Here is a 7,576-nt window from a genome sequence, read left to right as displayed (position 1 = left end):
CTTTAGATTAACAAAAATATGAAGTATTTTTGTAGGTACATATTGTAAATGTATAATTGAAATGAATGTATGCATGACATGAAGGTCTGATTGAAATGAATGCATAAATGAAATGAATACATTACTGAATGTGTAAAGCATGTCGTTCATGTTAGAAATGTGTCATGCATAAAAATATGTTACGAATCATGCATGAAAGTATGTTATGGATGAGTCCTATCTAAGGGCATGGATGATTGAATCTTGCATAAGAATATATATGGGAGGGTTATCATGTGAGATAATTGTACTCAAAATGTAACCTATGACCTTAATGAAAGATAACCTTGTGATCTGAAATGAATGTGTATGAAGCATGCCGTGCATGTTAGAAATGTATCATGCATAAAAATATGTTATGAATCATGCATGAGAGTATGTTATGGATGAGTCCTGCCTAAGGGCATGAATGAGTAAATCCTGCATAAGTGCATGAAAGGGTTATCATGTGAGATAATTATAATGAAAATGTATCCTATGACCTTAATGAAAGATAACCTTATGATCATGGGTCTTTATGAGGCACTAATAAAATCAGGCTTTCTAAGATGGTTGGGTCAGTCCCGATCTCAATGAGAGGTTGGGTCCATCTCAATCTCTTGTTTTCCTTAAAAAGAGAAAGACAATACAAGCTTTTTGGGACATTGAGAATTTATAGAAGGTTTGAGACACCTCTTGTTCCCATCCTACAGAGATTAGGGGATAAACCACTGGGAATGAGATTTTTGCTGAGATTCAGAGAGACAAAAAAGGCATACCTCTTTGAGAAGCTAGGGTTTGAGTTGAAGCCTGCGGATGCCGGCGAGCTTCCGCGCAACGGAATCACTGCATCCTGCCAGCACCCCCAACTGCTACAGCCTGTGCATCCAACAGCAATTGCCAACAAAATTATTTGAGTGAAACAGTCAATCGGGGGGAGAGAGAGAGAGCCTTGGTAAGCAAGGGATTAGTCTGCAGTTGGAAGTGGTAATTATATTGCCATCCTCTCTTCACCATGTTTGGTGGAAGGAGAGATTTTTTTTTCTTTTATGGATTCAAGGAATATGAACGGCCGTGGGCGACTGCATATCAAAGAATAGTTTCTCTCTTTACCGCAAAGTGAACCAAGTATAGAAATGAACGATTCACCAATTGCTCCATACGGGTCCAGCGTCAAGCAGAAGACCCGGGATCGAATCCCACCGGCGCACTGGGACTGTCATCGCTTTATCACGGTTGGGTTATGTAAGATTGGGTAGTTGTGTCCAACCCGGAGTTTTACCTCACACAAAGGCAGGGCTCATTAAGTGACCTGATTCATGATGAGGGTTTTCTTTGGTTATATATATATATATATATATATATATATATATATATATATATATATATATAGAGAGAGAGAGAGAGAGAGAGAGAGAGAGAGAGAGAGAGAGAGCTCGTGCAAACTGATCCACATCCAACCCATTTTCAGTTCTCGGTGGAATACACATATTAGAAATACCGAAAATGTGGCTTCGTATAAAAACACAAAATTAAGGTAACAAAATAAAAGGGGTCTAGCAGTTTGAAAAAATAGAAAAAGGGAGAAATTTTTCAAGGGGGTGAGAGAACAAGGGAATTTGTTCAAGTTAAGCCTCTCCCTGCAAAAGGAATACTGAACGGATTAAATAAAAAAAAATAATGATGGGAAAAAAAGTGGAGATGCGGGGTATCGAACCCCGTACCTCTCGCATGCAAAGCGAGCGCTCTACCATGTGAGCTACATCCCCATCAGATGGTCAGCTTGAGTAAAGAAATTATAAATTCTAACAAAGAAAACCTCTACCGGCACAACTGCTGAAAGTGTTTCCATGCTCTCTATGCATAAAGTGCTTTAGTAGAGCTGGTTCAGGGTCCAGTCTGTGCGTCACATTTTAAAGGTGACAATTCAGGTCTACCTGATCTGAACCGGACCTAGGACTAGCCAAACCTTATCCAAATTTATTAAAATCTGGGACTTGGCTTAACATGGGGCAGTGGCTCACTTTAATTGAGTTGTAAGACTGTCAATGGATCGGGTTTGTCCATTGTTAAAATTCATGACTTGTGAATGTTATGAAGTTGACGGGGGACATCACAAGTTTGAAACCCATGGGTGGCATCCTTAATTTGCTGCAAGGTCGAAGCTGAGTGTACTCCTCGGTGGGCAGGCGAGACCTTAAGAGTTTTACCAATCTAAGGCCAGCCAAGGTGCTGAATCTGGTTTTTTTATCTAAAATATAAATTAAGGTTGTGTATGTTAATTTTCAAAACGCATTAAACAATCTCTCAATCTGGTTGGTAAGTATGACCCAATTTGAACCGTGGAGATATAAATTTTTTATTTTTATTTATCTTAGGAAGCTTCTATAAACCATGAACCGAGAATTCATTTTGAAATCTTATAATAAAAAATTATAGCCTCTAAGCAAATTAACTCTAACCAATAGGAATTAACCTTGCATGCATCAACCTATAATTATGCGCAACATTTTCATCCCATCAAATTTAAGTTGTTGTACAACCATTGGATTTGTATATTTGAATCTCAAATCAATAAGATTAATACTTACTTGCCTCATAATCTATAAATAAAGATTCACTTAGTTTATTCACCTATCACTACAAGAAAAACACATTTTAGCGACGAAAATTTGTGATGAATTTTTTTATCATAAATTTATGATGGATTAGCGAAAAAAAATTATCCGTCGCTAAAATGCAAAATATTTGCGGAATTAGTGACAAAAAAAATTCTGTCGTTGGTTAGCAGCGGATTCGCGATAAAAGAATTATATCTCAAACTCCGTCGCTACTTAGCGACAAATTTTTTTTTACCGTGAATTCATCGCTAATTAGCGATGGATTACAGATTCACGATAAAAAAATTATATCTCAAACTCCGTCGCTACTTAGTGATGGATTTTTTTTCACAGCTATTTAGCGACGAATTAACAACAGAATTTGCAGAATTTGTTGGTCTCTAATTTCATCGTTATTTTTCGATAAAAACACTAAATTTTCCCTCCCTTTCTCTTTCTGATTACCCTCAAAAACTGCTGTGCCTCCCCTACCCCTTCTGGCCGGAGCCGGGTGCTATCATCATAACCATCACCGCCTTCGCCACTTTCCCTTCTTCTCCTCCCACTTCTCTTTTTCCTTTCCCCGTCTGTGGCCTCGCCGGACCAGCGTCGTGGCTAACACCCCCATCCGACCCCTCTCCTCACCTTCTTCTCTTTCCCTTTCGTCCGAACGCAGGCCATCGCCGACGCCCCTCCTCTTCCCATCTTCCTCACCTTTTTCTTCTTCCCCTTCCTTCTTCTTCTCTCTTCTCTAGCCGATTTGATAAATGAGCCAAGAGAGAGAGCAGTGCTGCCAGATGATGGAGTATATAAAGGCTCAGGCCCAGGATAGGTTTGGCTAAACCACAGAATTAGCGGCCGCACAAGAGAAGCTGAACGAGCTAGAGAAGGAAAAGGAAGAGACATTGAGACTCTATGCACCTTCCACGCTTATCCAGAGGTTGCAAGGCGAGTATTGGCTTTCATGGTAACGTGCTTTGGTCTGTAAAAGAGAGGAATCAGATAACTGTGGTCTGGTTTTGCAGATGCAATGGCCAGTGGAGATGAGGAGTCAGAGAAGCTTCATGAGCAATTTCTTGCTGGAGATATCGAGTTGCAAACCTTCATCAACAAATACAAGAAGCTCCGAACGATCTATCATCATCAGGCTCTTTTGCATCTTGCTGCTAAGACATCCATCTGATTGACAAATTTCTAAGCGCCTCGTTTATCTTGTGTTTTATACGCAACTGATTGTATTGGATTCACGTCTTGTGTGGTTTTTTTTACTATGTATAAATTTTTACTCGTCAGTCTTTCAACAATGGAGGTGGTCCTTATTGAGTCATTGCACTGTCTGTCTAGAGCATTGGTCGTGACCCCCTTTTGAGCAAACCGAAGTAAAGAGTTGATTTCTGAAACCGTAGGTAGCGTTTTAAATTGTTTTTTTGCTTAAAAACCCAATTCTAGATTCTCATTTTTTAAGGCATCTGAGATTCAAAATATGCCTCTGGATTGTATTGTAGGATTCCATGCCAAATTTGATCCTTTATCCGAAATTCAAGGCATTAAAATACTCCTATGGAGGTACCTGCATTCTATTTTAACATGCCGTTAGCATGCATTTTGATGCCCTTCCTAGGGTAAGCTCTCCAAAGGGTTTTAAAAAGATGATGCTGGAAAGTTGAAAGGGTTGAGGATTAAAAGGGTTTCGTTGAGAAAAATGCAAGATCCAATAGTTCAGTGGAGAAAACAATGCCTTACAAAATGCCAAACAATATGGAGAGTAGAAGTGATTTTGGTTCAGCAACTTCTGCTTCAGATCTCTTGGTTGCAACCGCTAGACTTTTGTTGAGTAATAATGACAACAATTATATCTCAATCGTTAAAAGGTGAACCAATACCAACGATGAATCTGGCCGAAAACAAAGAACACTAATAGTGGCATGACAATCCTTAACAGCAAGGTTGTTTAATTTAACGGTGGAATGGGATATAATGGTGAGATCACTAACTCACTGCTATATCAGCGACATTCCTATATCGCCGTTATAGGTTATAATGGAAAGAATTGACTCATTGTTATAGGTTATAAATCTGTAAAAAACAAAAATTAACAGATGTTGCCGGCCATTTGAAATGAACTTTCAATCAACTCTCTCACATATTGTGTATTATATCATTACTGTTTCTGAATGTTTTCATGTCTTAATGCATTTTTTTCACTGGGATTCCTTACAGACGAGGGAAGCAAACATTACCCCCAACAGTTTGTATAGCGAAGTTCACAGAAGCGGATAGTTTGCAGGTGGGATCACCTACACCCAAGCACTTATGGAGCCCAACAGAGAAAGGCATCCTCACACTCGATGAGAGTCAAACTTCGGTTGAAGAGGTCAGCACCTTCATCCAAAAAAAAAAAAAAGAATATATTGAATTCACTCCACACCAACCGATTCCAAACGATGCAAGTATTGACCAGTTCCTTTCACGAAAGCAAGAGGAGGACTAGTCGATGGCAACTACAGTTCTTTCTGACCGCAGTAACGTTTGAATTCAGAAAGCTCAAAGACCAAGCCATGTTTTCCCTCTTTGACCATGGTACAACCTCCAGTCAATCTGACTCCGTCAAGAGCCCCTCCCTCTCCCTATAAATGCAACCAAACCTTGAACTCGCTCTATCTTGTCTTGTAAATTCAAATTCTTTCGTACACAAAACTATGGCAACCATGTCTATCATTCTCTCTCTTTCCATTCAATCCCCAACAGCAAAAATCTCTCACTTCCCTTCCCCTAAACCAATTGTTTATCACAATAGAGGAAGAAGAATATCGGCCATGGCAGCCATGACCACAACGCCTCTCTTATTTACACCAAAATTCAATCTTCTTAGCACCCATTTAAATGACCAAATGGCCAAATCAGAAGAAAGGAGAGAGAGAGAAAAGGAAGATGAAGCAGACCCACTTGTGCTAGCCAAGCTATACGAGATGGCAACAGCTGCCTCTGACAGGGCTGAGATGCATTCCATCTTGGCTCAACAGAGAAACAATTGGAACGCACTCTTCCATGGCTCTTTAAATTCCCTCATCCTCACTGCTACCATCCTCTCTTCTCTCTCAATCCCTATCCCTTCCACCATCTTGTTCTCTGCATCAACTTTGCTACTCTGCTTGGTGAACAAGATACAGCCTTCTCAGCTTGCTGAGGAGCAAAGGAACGCTGCAAGACTGTTCAAAGATCTCCACACACATATTGAGAACACACTTCGTGTTCATCCCTCCCTTCGCCCCGACATGAACTCCTTCATCCACGAATGCATGTCAAAAATTCTCGCCATCGATCACGCCTACCCGCTTCCTTTGCTTCCTGGCATGCTCGAAAAGTTTCCGGCGATCGTCGAGCCAGCCGTCTGGTGGCCGAACAAGAAAGAAGAAGGCAAACAAAACTCTAAAACGGTCAAGCAGAACAAGAACGCCGACAATGGCTGGACTCAAGAAACAGAAGAAGAGATGGAAAGGGTAGTGAAGGTCTTGAAGAAGAAGGACATATCAGATTATGTGAGACTGAGCAAGTTGGTGTTGAGGGTGAACAGGTTTCTTGCAGTGGCTGGGCCTGTGCTCACTGCTCTGGGTGCAGTGGGCTCGGTGGTCGGTGGGCCTGGGTTCATGGTGGGTGCCGTCTGTGGCGCGATGGCTGCGTTGGTGAACACGGTAGAGCATGGTGGTCAGGTGGGTATGGTGTTTGAGATGTACAGGAACTGTGGGGGGTTCTACAAATTGACGGAGAGGACTATAGAGATGGCCTTGGAAGAGAGAGAGTGTGGAAGGAGAGAGAACGCAGAGTTGTTGGAGATGAAGGTGGCTCTCCAGCTAGGAAGAAGTCTGTCTTCTCTCAGGAATCTAAAAGACAACAGCGAAGAATTTGCAGGAGAACTCTTCTGATTGTACTTTCATACAAAATGTTTGTATAAAGAGAAAATACACTTCATTTTTTCATTCTTTTTAAAAAGGCGACTATTGTTGTTTGCGCATTCATTGAGAAAAAACAACTCAATTTACGAAGGGAAACAGGTTGGACTCCGGTCGGATCTATGCATTATTAAGTCTGACTTGATCCGATCTAGAATAATTTGAATGTATGAGAATTGATTTTTTTTTTATGGTATGAAGGTCATGCTTGACATAACTTTAGATTAACAAAAATATGAACTATTTTTGTACGTACATATTGGCACATATTGTAAATGTATAATTGAAATGAATGTATGGAGGTTTGATTGAAATGAATGCATTAATGAAATGAATATATTACTGAATGTGTAAAGCATGTCGTGCATGTTAGAAATGTGTCATGCATAAAAATATGTTATGAATTATGCATAAGAGTATGTTATGGATGAGTCCTATCTAAGGGCATGAATGATTGAATCTTGCATAAGAGTATGGGAGGGTTATCATGTGAGATAATTGTAATCAAAATGTAACCTATGACCTTAATGAAAAATAACCTTGTGATCTGAAATGAATGTGTGTGAAGCATGCCGTGCATGTTAGAAATGTATCATGCATAAAATTATGTTATGAATAATGCATGAGAGTATGTTATGGATGAGTCTTGCCTAAGGGCATGAATGAGTAAATCCTGCATAAGAGCATGAAAGGGTTATCATGTGAGATAATTATACTGAAAATGTATCCTATAACCTTAATGAAATATAACTTTATGACCACGGGTATTCATGAGGCACTAATAAAATCAGGCTTTCTAAGATGGTTGGGTCTGTCCCGATCTCAACGAAAGGTTAGGTCCATCTCAATCTCTTATCTTCCTTAAAAAGAGAAAGATAATACAAGTTTTTTGGGATATTGAGAGTTTATAGAAGGTTTGAGACACCTCTTGTTTCTGTCCTATAGAGATTAGAGGACAAACTTGAGTCCTAGGTGATAGTACCACAACTTTACAGAGTTAGAGATGCA

At 39.9% G+C, this 7,576-nt stretch overlaps 1 non-coding gene and 1 pseudogene across 1 annotated transcript; one reads left to right on the top strand and one right to left on the bottom strand.

Annotated features, from left to right (window-relative positions):
• Positions 1–1,714: 1,714 nt before the first annotated feature.
• On the bottom strand, positions 1,715–1,787 carry TRNAA-UGC (transfer RNA alanine (anticodon UGC)). Its single transcript has one exon. It is a non-coding gene; the product is annotated as a tRNA-Ala (tRNA).
• Positions 1,788–5,587: 3,800 nt separating this feature from the next.
• LOC149830980 (putative F-box protein At4g22030 pseudogene) lies at positions 5,588–6,541 on the top strand (annotated as a pseudogene).
• Positions 6,542–7,576: the final 1,035 nt, after the last annotated feature.

The sequence above is a fragment of the Nuphar pumila genome, chromosome 7 (genome assembly GCF_984573655.1).
Source record: "Nuphar pumila chromosome 7, dmNupPumi1.hap1.1, whole genome shotgun sequence".
In the NCBI taxonomy this organism is placed as follows: domain Eukaryota; kingdom Viridiplantae; phylum Streptophyta; class Magnoliopsida; order Nymphaeales; family Nymphaeaceae; genus Nuphar; species Nuphar pumila.
Note: the sequence above shows the minus strand (reverse complement) of the source record. Positions and strands in the feature narration are given on the sequence as shown.